General features: G+C 52.1%; 1 protein-coding gene across 1 annotated transcript in view; it reads right to left on the bottom strand.

Annotated features, from left to right (window-relative positions):
- CASZ1 (castor zinc finger 1) overlaps nucleotides 1-21,296 on the bottom strand; it is a 147,893-nt gene extending 126,597 nt beyond the window's left edge. The window contains exon 1 of the mRNA XM_031464040.2: nucleotides 21,228-21,296. The gene's annotated coding sequence lies outside the window, so the exon portion shown is untranslated. The remainder of the gene's footprint in view (nucleotides 1-21,227) is intronic.
- Nucleotides 21,297-22,281: the final 985 nt, after the last annotated feature.

Raw genomic sequence — 22,281 nt, 5'->3', positions numbered from 1 at the left:
TAGCTTCTAGGGCTTACTGGCACCTGTGAGAGCAATCTGCTGGTGTCCTTTAGGGTTGCCCTCTCCCCAGCACACACATATATACCCCATGCCAAAAAGAATGTCAAATCAATCAAGGTGGAGCTTCCTTCTAATCCAGGCTGGAGCTGACCTGTGACAACAGGCGTTGAGAAGAAGCAGGGAGGGTGGGGAGCAGCCCTGAGCTACTTCAGAGGGAACTGACTCTCCAGAGATGGCTCAGGGAGAGTTAAGTGTAGACCAATAGAAAAGAAATGCCCAGGGTCCTGGCTGTTCCTCGGGGCAGTCCGGGGCACACCCCCTTAGCTAGGATCCCAGCACAGAGGTCAAGTGTAAGAGGCACTCGTGGTGCCACCTCCACCACCAGGCCCAAGCAGGCCATGCCGCTAATCCTCTTTTCCCATTTCCGCCTGCTCCTTGATGTAATTACAGTTTTGGACGGAAATCCACCCGAAGTGTAGCCCCCCTGCCTGATGTACTCTCCCTGCTCTCAGAGAATCGGAAACCATTTCAAAAGCTAAAAGACGCACCACTTTTAAATGTTTTCATCTCTGGCTTCTTTCGGCAACACTCTCAAGGCTGCACTGGCCACTTCTGTCAGCTCCCTCTCAGCCCTCTCAGAACCACAGGGCCTCCTGTGTTCCCAGCAGTGGGAAGGAAGAAGCTCCTGGGCTGTTATCGGTCTGGGCTTGGAGTCCCTTGCCTTCTGCACATTCCCTAAACCCCACGATCCCAAGAAATCCCATCCATAGCCCCTTGATCCAAAAGGCAGCTGAGAGTCCCAGATGGAGAACTGTCCCGCCCCAACCATAACCACATGGGGTGCTGGCCCTGCTGCTGGAGGCTGGCCTGACCCTCAGATACTGCCTACCACCTGAGTCAAAGCAGACCTCTCTGCTCCAATCGTGACCCTGGGGGCACTAGAGGAGCCACCAGGAGAGGTTGGGAGCCTGTGCCCACCCTCCCCTGCCCCACTGCCAAGTTCCTGGCCGCCCAAGAGCAGAGTGCTAACACCCAGAGCTCACACCGGCTGCAGCTGTGGGAAGTGTCTTCTGCCTCTGTTTCTGCTCCAGGGTCTCAGACAGAATCTCTCCTCCACTTTCTCAACTTTGGCCTTGCTGGTCTCGACAGTTTGAATCTTTGCATTCATTATACACACAGACACACACACACCCCACTCCCAAACAGCGAGAAAGAACACACTGAAGCAAAAATCCGCAAGACCTAGGGTTGGAGCTGGAAACCGGCGTCACCAGCTCACCGTTTCCCCCACACCAGGCAGGCAGCCAGAGAACCCTGGGCAATACACGCTGCAGACCTCACTAGACATCAGAACACTTGTTCAGGTCCCTACCCTTTGGAAGCGGGTCCCCCAGTGCAGCGCTTCGGGCCGTTGCTGCTGATAATTTTTCAGAGATAAACAAACCGGTTTGGATAAAACAAGAACCAACCTGAATTCTTTACCCAAACTCAAAATGAAACTCTCCAGTCACCCCTTCCCTTCCTTTCCCTTCTCCACCTTCCTATGCCATTATCTAGGTCCCTAAAATTCGGACAACTTGATTTTTTTACAAAAATTCAGTACTCTGGCCTTTTTGGCTTATGGACACTACCCTGTGCCCCAACATGAAGAAATGCTGGCTTATTGAAAACATCCTGCATTCAGTTTCTCAAATGTGCCTGGGTCAGGAGGAAGAATGGAGAAGGGGATCGTGCCTGGGAGCCTCTGCCGGCCTAGTGTCTGGCCTGGATCCTCCCACCCCCAGGCTCCTTTTAGGCTCAGGGTGTTTATTCCACGTTCCTACGGCTCCCCTCAACCTGCAGCCCCTTTAAAAGGGGTGTTGTGTGGACTGGACATCTGGTCTACCCCTCCTTTCTAGGAGCAGAGGAAAGTAGTTGCTCAGTTCCCCTTGGGAGTTCACCAGGTTAATTGAGGCTCAATGTCAAGACAGGAAGGAGGCCAAAGGGCAGAGAGGAAAGACTCAGCCCTGAGGACTGAGGCCCCAGGTGTCACCCTGCAGGCTCGGTGTGTGATGTGCCTGGCTCCAACCAGAGTAATTCACACCTGACACACCCTCCCCCACCACCCCGTCCCACCCAATCAGGATCCCCGAGTTCCCCCCAGCCTCTCCATGGGGTGCTCTCTGCCTTCTGCCCTAAGCTTGTCTGGAAACTCCACCAGGGCTCCTGCCTCCCAAGTCCCTATCGGTGGGGTCTGCTCGGTCCCTGTAGCTAATTTACACCCGTCAGGGTTTAAAATAGCAGAGGCATAAATGAAAAGTCCAATTTCTTCAAATTTGCATTGTAAAACCATCCTTCAACTTCCTTGAAATAAATTTTACTATTTTATTAGTGCAAACAAAATGGTAATAAAACACTAATACAGCGCCTTGTATCCAGGGGAAGAGCTAAAATTAACATAGAGCGAGCAGTGTTTGCTATTACATTCAATTACCTTTTTACTTGAGATTTACATTCTCATCCCCTTAATCTCCATAGTAGTGGCTTCAAAATCATTCCTCCCAGGCTCTGCCCTTCCGGAGCCCCCACAGCTGGAAGCCAGGCCGCCTGCCCAGATGGCGCTCACCCCGGGCATGGCGCCTGCCCCTTTCACCACAGCTGCCTCCTGTCACAGGGTACCACTTCCCTCCCTTGCTCTTAATTTTCTCACGTCTCAGCCTCTCGGTACCCAGCAAGTTCAAACCAAAGGGCTCTGACACGAGGCACATTCAGATGTGCAGTTATCAATAAGCAGGTGCACGGGGCATGGGCCGGGGGCCTTGCTCAATGAGCCCATAAAGGCTCTCCCTGGCACAAGAAAGGGGCAGGGAGCTAGCTCCTGGGAGCCCTGGGGAAACTGGCATCTCTGGTTTGACAGGTTGTGGGAGACGGTTTGCTGCATGGCACAGCTGGGGACTCTGCATTGTGGCAGGAAGCTCAGCCATCCAGAAGTGGGAAGGGACGAGGAACCACTGGGTCCAGCCTCTTACTGTATCTACAGACAGCAAAGCTGAGGTCTTGGGAAGTGGTTGCTTGTGGGTGAGTGACAGAGGTAGGGCTAGAACCCCCCCATCCAGCACTTTCCTCGACAGAGACAGTCCCTCAGACCAGAAGACCAATCACCCCAACCACAGCCACAAAGCATCTGATCCTCCAGGAGGTTCCCTTTGTTTCCTGTACATGGACAAAAGTAGAATTCCCTGTCTGGGACTGGTCAGCCTTGCCCTGAGCCATCAGGGAGATGATCATGTTTCCAAGTGGCCCAAAGACTCAGTCCTGGTTCCAAATCTATTCCAGATGAGCTGCATGATCTTAGACAAGGAACCTTCCCTCTCTGGGCCTCAGCTTCTTCATCTGTAAAACAGGCACAACAATCCCTGTGCTGCCTTCTCAGCAACGGTCATAGTGACTGAAAGATCAAGAAGTCACATTTAAGCCCATGGAGCCTCTGAAGTTTGATAGTAAATCCATTTCTGAGGTGGCCTCTGCAAGGGCAGACAGATGCCAGAGTAAGGGCTGGGATCCTCATCAGGGCCTCAGACATGGGCATCTGAGCTCCAGGGCAGGCCACCTCAGTCCTCGGGGACTTCACCTTTAACCCACAAGCCTCCTTCTCTTACTGGTCGCACTGCTGCCAAAGACCCTGGATTCTTCCTACAAAATCCTTTAAACTAATTTTGAAGAAAGAATTGCCAACTGGCCCAGGGTCCAGGCCGACTGACAGGTTCATGAAAGAGCTGGTTTGAAGCAGGGGGAAAAGGTGATACAGGAAACAAATAGGTGTAAGGCCCTATAAATTTGACTTGGCCTGGCTATCACAACCTGGGGACAAAGTGATTAAGACGAAAGGGGACACACGGCACCCACAATCACATACACAGTCACACAAACAACCATACACATCATCACTTACATAATTAATCTCTCGCACAATCACACACACAATCTCACATACAACCATACACAATCACTCACACACCATTTCACGCATGTACAACACATCCAATCACACATACATTCACACATATACAAGCACTCACACAACCAGACACAATTACACACACACAGTCACTCACACACAACCACACACCACATATACACACCCCATTTGCAACTCTCCCCTCCCAAGACCGTTCTAAGTCTTATTCTTAAAATGTCTTCCAGTGGACACTGGGAGAGCAGTCTGGTTCCAACTTGTACAAGGCAAACTTGCCCTCACCCCTGATTCACATGAAATTCTGAGTCCCCGTAGCACAGAGCTGCTTCTGGGACACCGGGAGATAGGAACCTTCTTTAAACCCAACCGGAAGTGAGGGCAAAGGCTGTTGGCAGTTGGGCAGTACTGGTAGAACAGCCCAGTGAAACATTCACATTCACCAGAGCCCAACCTGGCTGTCCTTGCTCTAGCCCTTTCTGCCTGGGCCCCTCCACTCTCACCCCCATCAAGTTCTGGCCCAGAGATGAGCTTTCAAGACGTAGCTTTTCTGTTCCACAAACAAAAGGCAAACAAACCCCCCTGCAAGAAGCAACCCCATGCACAAAACGTGAGGTGTTTTATTTGGTTCAAACTGGTCTTCTGCAATTTTTTTTCTTATTTTTTTTCTCCCCACTAGGGAAACAAAAGAAAGTTTGTTGTTGAGGCTCAAACGTTTCTTGGGCCTTGTCCGAGTTCTACCTTGTTTTTCTTTTCCTTTCTGTCTGCCCCCCACCCCCACCCCGCCTTCCCTGCCTCCCCACCTTGAATAAATAAAGCACCCGAAGCTGGCACAGGCTGGTAAGGAAAGTACAAACTATCTCATAATTTTATAATTTTTTTAAACACACTGGCCTAGGGTTTTGGGCAAAGGACAAAAGCTATTGTTGAACAGCATAACACGAAGGTCTGAGTCACCGATACGCCTTGGCTTCTGGAGACCTCATAGGTTTCTGTGGCTGGCACAGCCCTGAGCTCAGCACCCTGCGGGGGCCGTGGGTGCAGGCGCCCTCTCGCCTGGCGCTGCCCCGCCCCCTCCCCCTCCCCAGGGCTCCCTACCGGGCGGACACGTTAGCTTTGTTGGTTTTTAATCATAGGGGGGGAATTTAAAGAAACTATTGTGAAATTTAAAGAAAAAAAAATAAACCCAATCACCAATCACCGTCAACCCAGCACCCTAACGCTCTAATCGTCATTTTAGAGGATTACCTGGCGAGCTCTGTCCATACACATTGGTGATTTTTATAGAGTTTCTATCATGGCGTTCACAACTCTTTTTGGCCTTCAGCGTGTTGTTTTGTTTTTGCTTTTTCACTCACATAATAAACATTTTTCCATGTTTCGAAATCATCTGCAGGATTATTACTTGCATAGGTGACAGTATTTCTTCCACTGTGTTATTCTTGGGCTGACGCTAGGAAGTGAGAGGGGGCGAAGGGGGCCGGGAGGACCTCTCCTTGAACTGAATCATTTATCCACATGATTCTAATCAAGGAGGGGGCTTTGCTTTAGTGATCTGGATCACCTTGACTGTGGGACCTGGACTGGGAGTGTGAACCTGGAGGAAGGATGGAGCGGGGGGTGGGGGCGGGTTCCACTGAAACCTGCCCATCCTCTGCGGGGCCACCAATGCCCCTGCTCTCGTGCCCAGAGAGACGCTGGTTTCAGCCATGGCCTTCACCCCCATGCTGACCTTCACCCCCACAAACTGCACTTCCTCTTTATAAAGCGCCCTGGCAGCAAAAGGCCCGTGACAACACTCTGCTCTCCATTTTTATATCTGAATATCTCAAAGCACTTAGCAGAGACTTTCATTTTCTCATTACCCCAAGGAGAGGAGGTCATTCGGGAAAATGGTACAAATATTCCCATTTGTCAAAAGCAAGGAGGAAGCGAGTTAAAAGGAAAATTCTACCACTTAACTGAGCAAAACCAACCAGGAGGGAACACAAGGGTCTTTTTTGCCACTCCATTCACCCAGTTTGCTTTCTCCAGTGCAACTTCAGGAACCTCGTTACCGAAAAGATGGCTCCAGGCCAAAACCAGGTCTCTGTTTTGCCGAGAATTAATCACTCAGTGGCCGCAGCTCAGGAGACCCTCCCACCTCGTCCTGGGTCTCAACCCAAACCATATTGTCTTATGATTATAATTATGTAAAGTGTATATTACACACATATATACAGTCACCAAAAGAAAAAAAAACATGGAAGGAAATACATTAAATACTAAATGAGGTGGTGTTACAATAGTTTGATTATGGGTAGATTTTTCTCCTTTTATGTATTTTCAAAAATTATTTAAAATACGGTTATATTTTCCTGTATGGAGAAAAGCATGCATGTCAGAGCTATATCAACCTGCATTCAAACTCTGGTTTTCCTTTAATCAGCTGAGTGAACTCGGGTAAATTACTTAACCTCTCTGAGCCTCGTTTCCTGATCCATACATTGAGAATTGGACTTCTACCTGCCTTGTGTCCTTCAATCCCACAGAAAGTCACAGCACAGCATCTGACACATAGTTGGCACTCGGTAAATGTCTATTTCCATCCGCTTTTAATAAAATGAAAATGTAAAACCAACTCAGTTTGCTTGCTGCCCCTTGGAGACAAAAGCAGAACGCTTTACCTGCACCCCTTCCAGTTTCCTCCACATCCTTCATCTTTTCACTGGTTTCCCCTTACCCCCCACCAGCAAGCCCCTAGCACACAGACCTGACCATGCTGCTCTTGGCTCTCCTGTGACTCACCTGGAGGGTGAGGAGGGGTCTCTGGGATGAGAGAACGGCCCCCTCTCTGACCCCCTCCACCAGGATGGGCCCAGGCAAGCCCCTCCGGGAGCAAACAGGCCTCGTGCAAGGACCTGGAGGACACACAAGGCGATCCCTGGATTTTCACCTTGTTGGCAGCCACCCTCTGGGAACAGGTGCCAGGCTGCAAAGGCCACCTGCTCCTGGGGGAGGGCAAGGGCCACACTCCGACTCTGAGGAGAGGCCAAGGAGAACCAAGATGGCACCAGAGTCTGGGAGGCGGCTCCTCCCTGGGCCGGGCAGGCCAGGCCTGCCCAGGGGCTGCCACCTTGGGGGGTCCAAGAGTCCAGCCCTGTGCATGGCAAGTCTCCTCCCTGCTCCCTCCAGGGCACTGTACTGGGCCAACACGTTTGCTGGTTTGACAAGTATGCTTCAGCAAAATTCCGGTGGCTACGGCCTCTGGGCTGGGTCTCTAGCCTGGTCTTGGATGTCCTGGAGCCCAAACACAGAGACAGGGCTGAGCTCTCTGCCTTTCTGACGACAGACTGGGGAGGATGGAGTGGTAACGTAACAGCAGCAATAACATCTCCCCTCTGTTGCCATGTGCCAGGCTTTGTGCCACGTATCTTACCAGCATTAATTCACTTAATCCTTACAACAACCTCATACTATAGGCACTATTATCATTCTTTTACCAGTGAGGAAACTGAGGCTCACAGGGTTAGGGAGGTGCCCAAAGTCACAGCACTAATAAATGAGGGACCAGGGACTTGAACCTGTACACCTGACCACTACTCTCTGGTGCCTCTGCATGGGGGGTCACTCTCCCAGCACAGCTGCTAAAGCAACCACACTCCACCAGGCCTTTTCCAGAAAGGGGCCCCTGAGAGCATCCCCAGTCACCAGGGGACACATATACCCCCAAAGAGCAGGCGGGAATTCTGCTGAATGAGTGCCTCTTGCCCCCCAGGAAGAGGAGAGACTCCACACCTCCACCGAGGGACGATGGTCAGGCTAAAGAGATGCCATTTTACAAATATGGGGTGATTGGAGGAGAATCTGCAAGGTGGCAGTATTTCCCTCCCTGGCTCTCTTGGGAATGTTTAAGTGGGGTGGTCTAGGGACGTGGGACCATTGGCAAGGAAGGGCCAGGTACAAGTAAATACCTGTTAGCTGATTTACTGGTGTGGACATGATGGAGAGGGGAAGTATGGGTGGCATAGCCCACAGCATATTCAAACCCTCAAAACTGCAAGCCTCCTTTGCAAACCAGGGATGATGCCAGCTCAAAATGGTGCACCTTTTCTTTTCAAATTAAAATATATCTCTAATGGGAGACTGGCCGTGGCGGGGGGTGGGGTGGGGGGACACCAGACAAGGTCCTTGCAGCATGGGCCACCAGCTCCCCAGCTGCCAGCAGCAGGTCCCATGGAAGCTGGTGGAGCCCAGCAGGGTGGGGGCCTGGTGGGCCACCCGGGGCAGACAGTCTCCAATCGTGCTGAGCACAGCACATCGCTTCATTCAGGAACCCAGAGTAAAATGTACAGCTAGGTCTAGAGTTGATTCAGCCCTTAACTCGTTCGGGATCGCTAGCGGAGCCACGGAGGCGACAGGGGCAGGGGGTAGGGAGTTACAGCAACCTGGGGGAGGTAGGGAGGCCATCCCTGGTGCAGGGAGCAGGAAGCTGGGGCAGAACCCCTGCTGATAATGTTGATACACACAAAAAGAAATCATAATTCTTTTCAAAACCCATCTCAAAACCAAATAAGCACTGGGAGTTTCGGGAGGGTGAGTGAGTGTGTGTTAGGTTGGGGGAGGGGGAGGGGTGGGGGAGCTTGTTTTCCACCCACTGCCAAATTCTCATTTACTGTCAGCTCCAATCCATTCGGAACTCACTGACTCAATTGCCTTTTCACGGGGAAAGGAGCCTGCACAATGCAGGGGACTTTTCAGCTCCACATTAGCACACAGGGCACTGGGCAATGTCCAGGAATAAACACACACGTCCCTCCCAGAGGCCGCCGACCCCCCACCCCCAAACAACCCAGCCAGCCCTGCCAGGGCCACATCTGCTCCCCCCTATTTCAATATTTTGTTGTTGTTGTGTTTTTTAATGTGTTTTGGCCAGTGGAGAAGTATGTGTGTGTGTGTGTGTGTGTGTACACGTGCACGCACACACTCGGGCACGCTTATATGTGTGTTGGGAGGGGTAGGAGTTCTACCTCTCAAGTACAAAGGACTGCAAGAGTTAATTCTGGGGCAGTTACTCTCCCTTTCTCCCAAAAAAAGGAGGGAAGAGGAGAGATGAAAAGAAGGAATCCAAGTTAGGTTCCCAGAAGAAAGGGATCTGAGGAGGTCGGGGGCTCATTTGAAGTGTTGATTATGGAGAAATCAGCATCTGGTCGGGGAGTATCCCTAAGAACTTGGCAGCCACAAAAGCTCTTCAATAATCGTTATGAAAATAATATCAACAATTATAATTATAATGATTATAATAACGGTGGTCCCCATTTTTCAAGTGCTTGCTATGTGTCCAGCACTACAGTAAATGCTCACACTCATCAGCTGAGTTAACAATTGCAAGGACCCAACAAGGCAGGTACCGTTCACTGTTAGCCCAAATCCACAGGGTCAGAGAGTTAAGAGCCCTGCCCAAGGTCACAAAGACAGTAAGTGGCAGAAGGATTTTAACCCTGTTCTGCTGAACTTTAGCTCTGCCATACTGCCCTGCCCTGGAAGAGAGGGAACATACATGGAATCTATAGAAAGGCAGCCCTAGCACCACAGAGGCCTTGGTTCCAGATAGGGAGGCCCCTCTGACATGTGTGTATCTCCCTGCTACCCACCCCCTGCCTCCATCACTGTCCTTTTAGCCCCAGCTCTAAGAGAAGGACCCTTCTTAAGCCCTTTTGTCCAGTAGAACTTTACGCAATGTTAATGTTCTTTCTCTGTACTGTCCAATACAGTAGCCACTGCATGGACTACTTGAAATGTGGCTAGTTCATTGAAGAACTGAATTTTTAATTTAACTTAATCTAAACTGCCACATGGGCTCGTGGCTACTGTATTGGACAGAACAGATCCAGAATCCCTCCAGCTACCCCTTTCCCTCCCAGCCCAAGAGCTATTTTGGAAATAAACGAAAAGTAACCAAAGACAGAAGCGTGTCCCACCAGTTAGGCCCCCATCTCAGCCACCAAGCATCTCCTCCACTCTGTCCTGGCCTTTCAGAAATCACTGGTCTGCCTCCAGCTTATCTGCCTCCCTCCCTCCTTTCCTTCCTTCTTTCTTATATTTCTTTTCTTCCTTTCTTCCCTTCCTCCCTTCCTTTCATGCCTTCCTTCCTTCTGTCCTTCCCTTTCTTTTCCCTCCCTCCTTCCCTCCCTTCCATCCCTCCTTCCTATCTTTTTTTCTCCCTCCCTCCCTCTATCCTTCCCTCCCTCCCCTCCTTTCTTTCTTTCTTTCCTTCTTAGAAAAAAGCATCAATTTAATTAGATAAATCCTCGGAGCACGTGGCCTGGAGTTCGTCATGGAAATTAACCTGCTCCCAGATCTCAGATAGTGAAACAAGAACCGGGGTGTTTTGGCATAGCACAGTGAAATGGGAGAGGCCGATGGAGTTTCATACACCTCATCTTCCATAAGTGCCCCTCGCCCCTCCAGTGCTCCCCGCTTCACAGCCCCCATGCCCTTGCCTCCTTAGGTCACTGCCACCAGGCCTCCTATATTTCTGCTCCTGGCTCTTCCCTCCTCACCTTTGCTCAGGCCTGGCAAGCGCCCCCCAAGGCAGGATCACCCACGGGTTGGGGGTGGGGGGTGATAACCTTGGCTCCATCCCCATCACGCCCCTGCCCAGCTCCCCTGGTTAGGCACTCTTGCACCACAGTTAGCTGCAGGTCATCCAGGGACCCACCTTAGGCTTGGTCTAAGGCTGGCCTGTTAATCATCCGATCTTCATCCCACAGTCCCTACTGTGTGCTGCTTGCTGGACTAAGCGTGGTTCGTGAAAGAATGCTCTACATCAAACCTCAGCACATGGTGACTACAATCACTGTCCTCTCACCTAATTCTCACAAGGTAGGAATTCCAACTCCCATTTTACAGACATGGAAACAAAGAACCAGTGGAATCAACTGACCCAGCTGAGAGAAACACAATTCACACTGGGCTCAGCCTGACTCCAACAGCCCCTCTTCAGCCCCTGCCAGCCACACAGCGCACCAGAGCGAGCCTCCGTGCATGCACAGGCCCCGGGGACCACTGGCACCCAGCACTAGGCTCCTGGGCTGGGCAAACAGGCAGAGACCACCCAAAACTTGAGTAAGTTCCCAGGGTCCACCCCCACCCCAACCCTTGCCTCCTGGCTCCCGTGATGAACCTCCCCCCACCCCACTCCCAAGCCCCAGAAACTGCCAGTCTGGCCACAATGGGAAAGAGAGACCAAGGACCCCTGCCCCATTTGGGGTCTGACTCAGAAAGTGGGCATAGCCTTACTTCTCATCTCCTTCTGGTTCATCACCAAAAATACCAGGAGGGCCCCAAGGCAGCCCAGAGAGGTAAAACCCAAAATGCAGAATTTCCAAGCAACACCACAGTGCCCCACATGGACCAAGGTCCAGCCCCTAGATATATAGAGAGCAGGCTCTCCCCACTCTCCCATCCACAGCACTTTCTGGTGGGCAGCAAATACATGCAAATACATCCACATGCACCTCCAAGTGGGTCTGGAATACACAGGCCTGTTCTAAACACTTTACACATCTTAGCTTATCTAATCCTCACATAAACCTCACTGGGTAGGTACTGTTATCCCCATTTTACAGATGAGAAAACTGAGGTACAAGCATAATAACTGATATAAAGGCACGAGTTTGATCCCTAGCTAACTGGCTCCGGGATGCATAATCTGTAATACGTACAGCTCCTCAATGAATCCATGGCTCAAAACGGCTAAGCACATGTCACATCCCGGATGGGCTTCCCAATACTACCTGAAAAGCAATACCACCCCCTAAACCCACCCCCACTCTGCAACCAACTCAGCCCCAAGCTCCCAGTGATGAGAACCAAAAACCACAACCTGGTACAGAAATGCAACCCCAGCACCACACAGCATCTAGATTCGTGGCTTTCTGGAATGGAATTCACAGGGGTCCCCTTTGAGACTAATACCATATTATATAAAACTGGCTCATCTGACATTGGGAGCACCCTGCACTTGACAACGCAACCATGATAAATTCTTCATTACGCTTAATTATTTCAAAGGACTTTCACAGCTACAAGCCCGGTCGACTGTCAGGGCAACCCTGTGAGGGCAATAGTGTCAGAGGCCATTTGATAAGAGAGGAAACTGAGTCTCAGAGAGGTCAAACGACTTGCCCAAGGCCACACAATGATTTATTGCAGAACAAGAACTGGAAGGGGGTCTCCTGACGCCTACAACTAGACCTCAGTGGTGCTCAGGACCGCCCAAGTCTTATCCCGTCTCCTCATCCCAGACCAGGGATGCTGGGGCTTGGCCCATGATCCCCCTCAAGGATCAGATTTCCCTGAAATTCCCAAAGGAGCCTCCGGGACTAGTGGGCCCGGAAATGGCCCTCACATAGCAAGCTGCACAGCTGAGCTCCCCGGGGGCAAGGGGGGCAGGCGGAGCTGCAGACGCTGGCACAGCCCCCGTGGGTACTCTGCCAGCAATTAGTGCTGGGGAAGGGTGCCAGCCTGGCAGAGCTAATTCTCCCACCCCGTCTTCTCATTCACACACACACACATACACTCACATCCACGCTTACCCACCCCAAGACCAGCAGCAGAGAGGCAGCGCAGTTTCCTTACGGTAAATCTCGTCAGCAAGGCATACGCAGGGCATGCAATTTGGTCATTACTGCTTTTAAACAACAGAAGAGCAGAATCCACCCGCCATTAACCCGTCTTGCTCTCCCTCCGGGCTTCACACCAGCTCAGTCACCAGCCTCCATCTCTAACTCCCACGCACCCCCTTTTGCATGCTCCCCAGAAGTTGCTTTCCAAAAGAAAGAGTCTTAAAACACACACACACACACACACACACACACAAAACCTGACTACAGTAAGTCAAACCTGAGTTGTGTCTCCATTCCCACCTCTGTCCCTAGAGAAAACAATCCATGGTTCTGACATGACCTTGGCTAGGACCCTTCCTCAAATAGCCTAGGAATCCTAGACAGTGCCAGGCGGATGAGGAGGAGGCTGCCTTTGGCCTGGAGAAGGGCATCTACCTGAGCAGGTGTGGTTCTTCAGATGGGAACCTGGGTGTTGGCCCCGATCCACCTGCGGGGGCCGTGTGTCACAGTCTGACACGGCTCTGCTCTCCCAGTACTGAGGCCGGCAGGGGTGGGAGTGGCAGTGAGAACTGATTTTGCCTCCTCACTGCCCGCCCCCTGCAGTCCCCCTTCCTGGAGAATTGGAAAGAAGCCCACCAGAGCAAGGGACCCTAGAGGGTCCTTAGCTGGGTTTATAAGATCTGTGAAACCCCTCAAAGTATAAGCAGTATTTATGCTTATGAGATTTTTTTTATTAGGAGGGTTCTCCAAGGGGGCACATGAACTCAAAAGGGGAAAAAGCAATGACTCCCCCCCACCATGGGCTCAGCAGTGCCTCACACCCAAGTGGCAGAAAACACAGGGCTGGGTTCCAACTGGCCCTCCTGTAAGTGGCCCTGACGGGCTGCCTCCCTCCACGGGAGCTGCCCCCGGCCTCCTGCTCGCCTTGCCTGGAAGCTGGTCACTGGGAGTGGCGGCCCCGGGAGCTGTGCCATGCCCCTGGGCTGGCGCCCACTCGCCTTCCTGCCACTCGGCCAGGGCTGCCCGCAGACCCGGCAGAGGACAGGCATAGCAGAGCCCACCAGCGGGGAGGAGAGAGGAAGCCAGCGGCTGCTGTCTTGGAAAACCGTGCAGATCCTCTAAGCCACCTAGTGTCCGGAGCTGAGCTCTGGCCGCTGCTGTCCCTCCCGCTTCCCAAAGCGGACAACGCAAGGGAGTCAGAGCTAGCAGGACAAGACTCCGGGGCCTTCTCCAGGAACCCAAGGCCAGGCGCAGGGCTGAGCTGGCTGGGAAAACTGTGCCCAGGAGGGAGCAAAGGCCCCGTGGCCCCTGCCCCCCGCCACAACCCAAAGCAGGGCTGAGCCAGGGAGGATGTTCCCACCACCCCTGCTCCTTGCCCCAGCAAGTCACCCTCTCCTGGAGACCCCCAGTGTCATCTCAGACAACCGTCTCATCCAGGCTCCTTTGGGTCCCCCCACCCCAACCTCCAAGCCTCCTGCATGGCCCCCAAACCCTGAGCCTGCCACTCCCCCAGGGCCACTTGGGCCCCCTCTCCCACCCCCTCCTCTGCTCTCTCTTTTCTCTGTGTCCTCAAGACTCCTCTCACCTTGAGAAGTGTTAGGATTACCCAGCATTTACACTCAATGCTCTTCTTTATTCCTTAAGACTTATTAAGAATGATAATGAGTTCCGAAGGAGCCACACGTCTCCCTCTCTCTCTCTGTCTCTCTCTCTTTCATCCTTCTCTCTCTCTCTCTCTCCCTCCCCACCCCCCTCCTTTGCTCTCTTTCTCTACGTGTCTTTTCCACCAAAGACACACAGGACAAATCCAGACCAAAGGGGAAAAAAAAATCCACCAATATGGACCAAGGGCACATGAGGATTTATATTCAACAAACCCCTCTCTTTTCCTCCCTCTCTCTAGTTGTTTGTTCTCTATTATTCAGATTAAAAAAAAACTCCCCCTTCCCTTCCTACTGTCCAGGCCACCCCTCGCTCTACTGGACTTTGAACAGGGGAAACAGCAGGGCCCGGCTTGCCTGCACAACCTCCTTAACATGCTGCTCTTAAACGGTTGATTAATTTTTGCAGAATTTACGACAGGCTTTAGCTCTCCACCCCACTCCCTGACACTATGGCCTCAGAACCATAGCAACTTAACTTGGTGAACTTGGAGGGGGCAGAGATGGGGGTGCCCCCACCCCAGTGGCTGGAACCACGGGCGGCCTGGCGACGCGAGGTAGACGCACCAATGCCAAAGGCCAGGCAGGAGACAGACCTGCTCGAGGTGCGGCGCAGCACCCACAGGGGAGACCACCAGGCAGCCAGAAGCCACAGCTAACTTTTGGCAATTTGGGACCTTTAAATTCCAAAATGAGGAAGCCAGCAGAAACTGGGCAGAAGGGAAACAAATGACCCTCAGAGCTGACAAGGATGCCCAAGTTCATGCCCACCGGGCCACGCCACGCATCCCGGCAGAGGAACTGGCCTTATCGGTCTGCCGGGCTGCCCTTCAGAGAAGGGGAAGAACAGATCCTAATGAAATTACGGTTTTTAAAATGTCTATAAATTAAATCTCTCTCTCGCTCTCTGTGAATCTCCCCCTGAGCTCCCTCCTCTACAAGGCTTGTTTGCCTCTCCTCCGTTCCCTCTGCTCGTGTCTGTTTTTCTGATATAGACATCAAGAGGTTACGGGCTCAATTACAACTCCGCGGCAGTCTCAGCCATCAGACTCGCCTGGCCTTCTCTTCTCCTCTTCAGAAACCAGATACCAAATAAATCCCTCTTCTGCTTTATATTTTTATTTTTAATGCCAAAAGCCTAAAGATTCATTCAGTTGACTCACACCCTTTTTTTTTAAACTTACTTCAGATGGGGGAAATATCTTTTTTAATTGCATCGAAATATAAATATAATATAAATGCTTTTCTCTTTATCTCATTCCCCTTCCTTAAGGACACACAAAACCCTGGCTAACGTGAAATTTCAAAAAGAGGGAGAACAGAGTACAAATGTGCCTAATTAATGCATCTCTGTTTCAGGAGCTGCTGGAGAATATCAGCTGGACAACTAGTATATTTCTAAAGTTACGGGGTGACATCATAAGGCTTCTTATTGGCAAAAAGGTCCATTTGAAAAGAGTGGAACATAAATGGTAAATTTGTTTAATGAAAACATTGCTTCTACTTTTCCCAATACTGTCACTAGATACAGAAAGGAGACGTGCTGTCTATATCATTTCACTTCCTCAAAAGCTCTTTGCCCACACCAAAAAAGTTTAAAAATCCAACACATAGTCCATCATCATAACTGTTGATTCCTAAGATACAGAAACCAGCTCTGAGTTGTAGGTCTAAGGGGAAAACAACAAAAACAAAACCCCACTCTAATTCTGGAAATAGTAACCAGAGGGGATTCCAAAAGGTACTTTTCCAGGAAAAAGCACTTGAGACAAAGGCTGTAGAAAGCTGAAGTTCAAGGTGAATTGAAAAGAAAAACTTTGTCTTTCCATTTAACCAGACTGGGGAAAGGGGGCGGTGGGGGGGGGGGGGACACATTACTACCAACTCATTAATTCTTTCCTGTAAACAATTTAATTAAATTCTGCTAAATACAGGAGAAATACTCATCTTGGAGTGCCTCCCCCCCACCTCAAAAGCAAATTCCTTCAGGTTACTCCCCCCATGCCAACACTTCCCCTGCTGTACAACCTTCAAATGGATTCCCAACCCAGGCGTGGACTGAGCAGCTCTCGGCTCAAAGAATGACAGCCTCATATGTCTGAAAGCTGACACTTCAGCTTTTAAAAGAAATGAGGGAAAATAAGCTGTTGACTTCTTGGTTAAAGTATTTTCTTGTTCTAACTCATGTTCTTATGTCACTGGGCTAAAAAAGAGAGAGAGAGAAAGAGAGAGAGAGAGAGGAGAGAGAGAAGAGAGATATGACTTTCCTTGAATGATCTGTTTAACCTAAGCCAGAGGAAAAAAAAGAAAGTCATTAATTACTTATGTGAGCTATTGCTTCAGAAAGACAATAAACCTGCCCGGTCGCCATGGATATGACATATTTGCTCTGAAAACAACACAATAATTAGCAAAGGGGAAAGATACAAGGAGAATATGCAAACTCCTGAGTTTAAAGCCACAGTGCTCTTTTCTATCCGTAAGCTTATTCTGTTTGCAATCCAAATCAAATTTTTAAAATACAGCGAAGAGGGAAATAATAGGAATGGCTCCTCTCTCCTCTGAGCTGAGAAGTAACAACCACTCCACCCTCTTCCAAAATAAAATAATATAAAGGAGAACCAGGATGGCAGAAGGAAAAAAAAAAAAAAAAGTCAAGTAATGCTTCTGTTTTATTTCCTATAGCAGGGGTGGAGTCTGAGGTTTGTTTTTCTTTCTTCTTTTTTTTTTTTTAATAAGTGTGCTCTTATTTAGCATTGGACCTTCTGGCAGATATAAATTTATTTATAAAAGCCAAATGCTCTGTGTGTCTCACCCCTCCCCAAAGTAAGTGGAAAAGTGAAGGGGTGGAGGTGGGGGGCTCTAGTTGAAAAAGCAAAACAGTATACTCAGAAAGCATAAGCTCCAGAGAGGGACATTCACTCCCCACACCTCCAAGAAAATGGAACCTGGGCCTTACTTTAATATTAAAAATGCATTAAATGGTTTTACCTACAACTTAGTCCCAGAGGATCATTAGGAAATGCAATCGCTTTGTATCATATCTGTCGGCGTGATAAATACCTGAGCTCAGAGTGGGTTTGCAATTTTTCAGAGTGTCACAAACCAAGATAATTTTTTTGGCCTTACTTTCTTAATTCACTGCACCCACTCCCCTCAAAGTCACAAGTCTACAGAAGAATACCTGAGGAGAGGAGAAGAGGAAAAAGGAAAAAAGTTGATGTGCTCTCACACACCAGACAGAGCTTACTGATATTCTCCTAAAAAATAGAGAAGTTAAGACTTTAAAATATTTGGGTAAGTATTTTTTAAAAATTTAAAGCACTCCATTAAGTTTGAGTAGAAACTCCTTTTCCTCTCTTCCCAGAGGCTAATTTTCCAAAAACAGATGGTCAGGATCTAAAAGAGAAGCAAATATACCTCAACCCCCACAGGCAGAGAAATCTAACTTTGAACTTCTTTTTAAATTAAAAAAAGGGAGGGGGGCAAGATAAACTATTAATAAGTATGAAAAATTAGCTGAGCTACAAGTTTTGTTTTTCTTATTCAAAAAATTCTTTAAACACAAGGGGAGCAGATATATAGGAGAGGTTCACATTTGACTGACTTCCTCTTTTTTTTAACAATTTCTTTTTTTTTTTTTTAGATTAGACTCTTTGATCTTGAAAGAATTTTGCTCTTATATGATGGGGGAGAAGAGGGTGGTGGTGAAATGATCTGTTTTAAATGATGATGCAACTTAGGGATCAAAGCCTTGGCTTTCTTCTAGCCATAATAAGCTGTACTTGCCACAAAGCATAAGTCTCCGGGCTCCTCTCCTTCATAAGACGGAAATAAAATGCACGGAGACTCAGAAAAACGCGAAGTGTCTGCAAGGTGCAAAGTCTAAAAAACAAAACAAACAAAAAAGGCGGGGTGGGGGGAGGAGGGAGGTACTGCCCCTTTAAACGTTTTAGTGCATATGGAGTTTGATTTCTGAAAGAGATCAGTTTAACATCTCCATAGAAACCAGCAACAGATTATCATCAACAGAATAAATAACTAGTCTAATAAATTAAACAGGAGGCATAAGATCGCTGGAAACCTGATTACTGAAGTTCAACAATATTCCCCATAAACTCTCGTTAACCGCCTCTAAGGTGGCTAACAAGATGGGGGGGATGGATGTCAATCTCTCCAATTCGCCGGATTCCGGGGAGAGAGACAGTGGCCGCTGCCAGGAAAGGAAAAGTTCCCCATCTTGCCCTAGAGAGGGTCTGAGAGCTCGAGTGAGGTGAAAACTATATTGCCGAAGTTTGGGAAGTGGGAAAGCGGCTGGGCGTCAGAGAGGCAATGCGAGTCGCCTGAGATGGCGCGGGACGCGACGCTCGCCCGGGACGCACCGCCTCGCCGCCACCAGGGCGCAAACACCGAGCTTTGCGCTCGGGCGCCGAACGGCCCAGCGCCCCCTCTGGGCACGTGGAGCGCAGCCTGGGCGCAGCCCCCGGGGACCAACTACCCCCCTCACCACGCCCGGCGCAGCTGCTCCTGCTCAGTCCGGACAGCTCCCTTCAGGACGGCGACGTGTGTGTGGCGTGTGTGTGTGTGTGCGCGCGCGCGCGCGAGCGCCGTGGGGTGGGCGGGAGGGGGGCGCACCGATTTACCCGTCGATCTGTTTTCCAGTCCCCTCGCGCGCTCTCATCGCGCGTCTGTACCAGCTTAGAAGCGCCCTAAATTTACCAACTTTGCCCGGTGTAGTCGCCTGGCTGTTTCCCCCTCGTCGCCCCCACCTCTTTGAGTGCACGGGGTGTTGGCGGGACAACCACACATTCTGAGGGTCGTGGCCCCAGACTCCGCAGGGACAGCGACGCATAAACCCCGGGTCGCCCCTTGATCCAGCCGGGTTTGGGGGAGTTCCAGGCTCGTTGGAGGGGTGTTTTTGCTGCTTCCCTGGTGGACAAATCATACACACCGCACACGCGCCCGCACCCTCCCCAGCGTGACTGGAAGGAGGTCCTCGCCGCACCCAAAGCCGACTTCCCAAGCTGAGGCTGGGTTAGGAGGAACTTGTGTGGAAGGGAGAAGCGGCCCCCTGCCTCCCTCGGCACTCCATTCCTCCCCCAACTCTGGACCCGGGTCGGGAATGACTTGTAAGAAGAATCTGCACCCACCCGCTAGAGAAAAATCTATTATTATTATCTTAATCTACGCCCCCAAAGTGTCCCTCCCGCCGTGATTGACGGCGCATACACCTGTTCCCCTCGCCGAAGAGCTTCCAACGCTGGGGACAGACTTTCGCCCAAAAGCTCCGCAGCGGCCCAGCGCCCGCCCGCCGCCCTCGCCCGGCCAGCCCCCGCCCGCCGCCCCAGCGCGCCCCTGCCCGTACCTTGCCACCCCAGTGGCCGCCCCCTCCCCTTCCAGGCCCGGCTCCCCAGCCCGCCCGCTCCCGGCCGCGCTGGCTTCGGAAAGAGAGAAAGAACAGAAAGCAAAACTTCCTGGCGGCCGACGGCCATCAGCTGCACATTCTGCAAATGCCACCGAGTAAAAATAAACCGGCCGCCACTCCGCCCGGCCGGCTCACCCCGGGCGCACGACTCGGCCCCCTGCCCCGGGAGCTCTCTGACTGTCGGTCCGACCCGATCCCCCATTCCCGCGAGCCCCCTGGAACCCCACTCCCCGAAACTCCTCTGCCTGCCACCACGCGCTCCTTTGCCCTTTAGCTGGACCCCAGTTGACCGGGAGCACCGGCCCTCTACCTTTTGGTGCCCCCTGTGCTCCCACAAGCTACCATTCTCTCTGTTCTCCACCTGGTGCCTACTTCAGCCGTGCGCCCCTGGATTCAGGGCTCTTCTTCCTCAATTGCTGCGCTCTGGGGTCGCCCTCAGCCCACCCTGGGAGCTCAGACCCCGCCGGACCCTCGCCCACCTTGGCACAGCCCCCTGGGAGTGCACTATTCCACCCGCCCGCCGGCCCGCCGGCCCGCCAGCCCGGCGTCCCACGTCCCCGGACGCAACTTCTCTCCCAGCGCACACAACAACCGCGGCAACTCCCCCGAACTTTTCCCCGGACCCAGGCGGGCCCCGGCCGACAGCCACACGGCCCTGAGCCAGTACCCGGGCTCCCTGTGCCCAGCACTGCCACCCCTGCACCCGGGGAGGCTGGGGTGGGGGTGGGGGTAATGAGGAGCGCCACTTGCCGCGCCCGGAGCAGCGCACTTGAGACAAACTTCCCAGGCACAAATGAAAAAAGGGGCGCCGCTCCCCCCAGCCAAGCAACCTCTTGTCTATGTTTTCCCATCAGGAGGAACCCCTTGGCACCCCGCGCCTAACTGAACACTGCCTACCTTTGCCGGTAGCACCTACACCCTGGTATTGGGGCACAAGAGTCGGCTGGAGGGGATCCCCACCCACCCCTTCCCTCGAGCAAAGTCTTGCAAAGTCACCCCAGGCACCCCTCACCCTTGCCTCCTTCTCTGCCCAGGAGAGCGCACAAACCCCTGCAGCTGGGAAGGGGGGGGGTGCGTAGGGGGAAGGAGTGATTACCGGTATTGGCGAGCACCTGCCCCCCCCCCCAGCCCCTGGGAGCCCGCAGCGCGGGAGGCGCCCCCACCTTATTTGCAAAGTCCTGCACTCGTGCCTGGCACCTCCCCCTCTTCTCCCCTACCCCGCCGCCCCCTCAGTTGGAGTAAGTGACCCTTAGGAGCAGCAGCCCTCCCCTCCCCCGGAACCGCGCGCTGGGCATTCCCTGGCCGCAGCGGGCGACGCGCCGCCCCGCGCCCGGTTGCCAGCCCTCCGTGCCCCCTGCCTCCCGCACGGCCGGAGTTGGGTGGCAGCCGCCGCGCACAGGCTGGCTGGCTGGCTGGCTCTCTCTCTCGCTCGCTCGCTCGCCCGCCTGCTGCTGCAAGCGGCAGCCCCGGGGGTGGGGGGCTGCACCGGGACAGGAGGCGAGGCAGGGAAGCACCCCGGGAGGCCCGCGGAGCTGAGGGGCGTGGGGGGACCGCGGCGGAGGGAGCGCCGAGTCTCTTACCTGCACTTGGGGCGGCTTTGGGTGACTTTCCAAGTCCGGGGGAAAAATGTGTGTGTGTTTGGGATGGAGCGCCGCGGGCGCGCATGCGCTGCCCAAAGTTGCCGGATCCTGGATTTTTCGCTCCCAGTCTCCGCTCTCGCCCGCTGTGATTATGGAATTCTCCGCCGCCGAGCGGGCGAGTGGGTGGCATGCAAAACCCGGGCCGGATCGCGGGGCCGGGCTCCGCTCCACCCTCACACCCCCAGACGTTCCCCTCCCGGTTTCTTCCCACCCACAGCCCCGGCTGAGCTCCGCTGGCGCGCGCGGCTAGACGCAACCTGCGGAGAAGCATCTGAGCTCGCGGGTCCCTTGTGCGGCTGGAGAAGCTTTCTCCACCCAAGACTAAGTGGAGCTGAGGCCGAGGGACAAGAGAGGAGGAACCCGAGTGGGTTACTTTTCACCTGTTCTGAACCCCGCGAGCCTGTCTGCTTCCCACTTTTTCCCTGAAGAACTAGCTCTTTTCTGCAAGTTAGAATGTTAGAATTGTCGAACCCAAAAGAACGTGATGTTCTCCCTGTTTGATATCCGCTTTGCACTTATTCTTTGCAAGGGAGTTTTTCATTCAGTCCATTGTGCAAGAAATAAATCCTTAAGTGCTCGAGATAGGCCGTGAAGAATGAACCTGGGGCAGGGGTTGCAGATAATGAACATTAAAACAATGAATAATATTCAATATTCACGTTCAGAGAGTGAAAGGATCATAAAGAAAATAAAACAAGGCAAGAGGATAAAGAGTATTTTGGGAGAGCTAATTTCCCTAACCCAAGTGATAGAGAAGGCCTCTTTGAGGGGAGGACCTTCACATTCCATTGGAGAAACCCCCTTTTCTCCCTTTGCCCACTCTGCCCACCTCCCAGGTGGTTTGAGGTGGCCGCACCAGGCTGAGCCTGGAGGTCCGCAGCAGTAGCTCTGACCCTGCCTTTCACAGCCAGGCAGGTCCCCATCCCAGGACTGAGCTGGTCACTGTACCTGTTTTCCCTTCTGAACAAGGACAGGATGGAAATAGACCCGAAAA

Source organism: Camelus dromedarius, chromosome 14 (assembly GCF_036321535.1).
Source record: "Camelus dromedarius isolate mCamDro1 chromosome 14, mCamDro1.pat, whole genome shotgun sequence".
NCBI lineage: Eukaryota > Metazoa > Chordata > Mammalia > Artiodactyla > Camelidae > Camelus > Camelus dromedarius.
The sequence above is the reverse complement of the archived record's forward strand: the minus strand, read 5'-3'. Positions and strand labels throughout refer to the sequence as shown.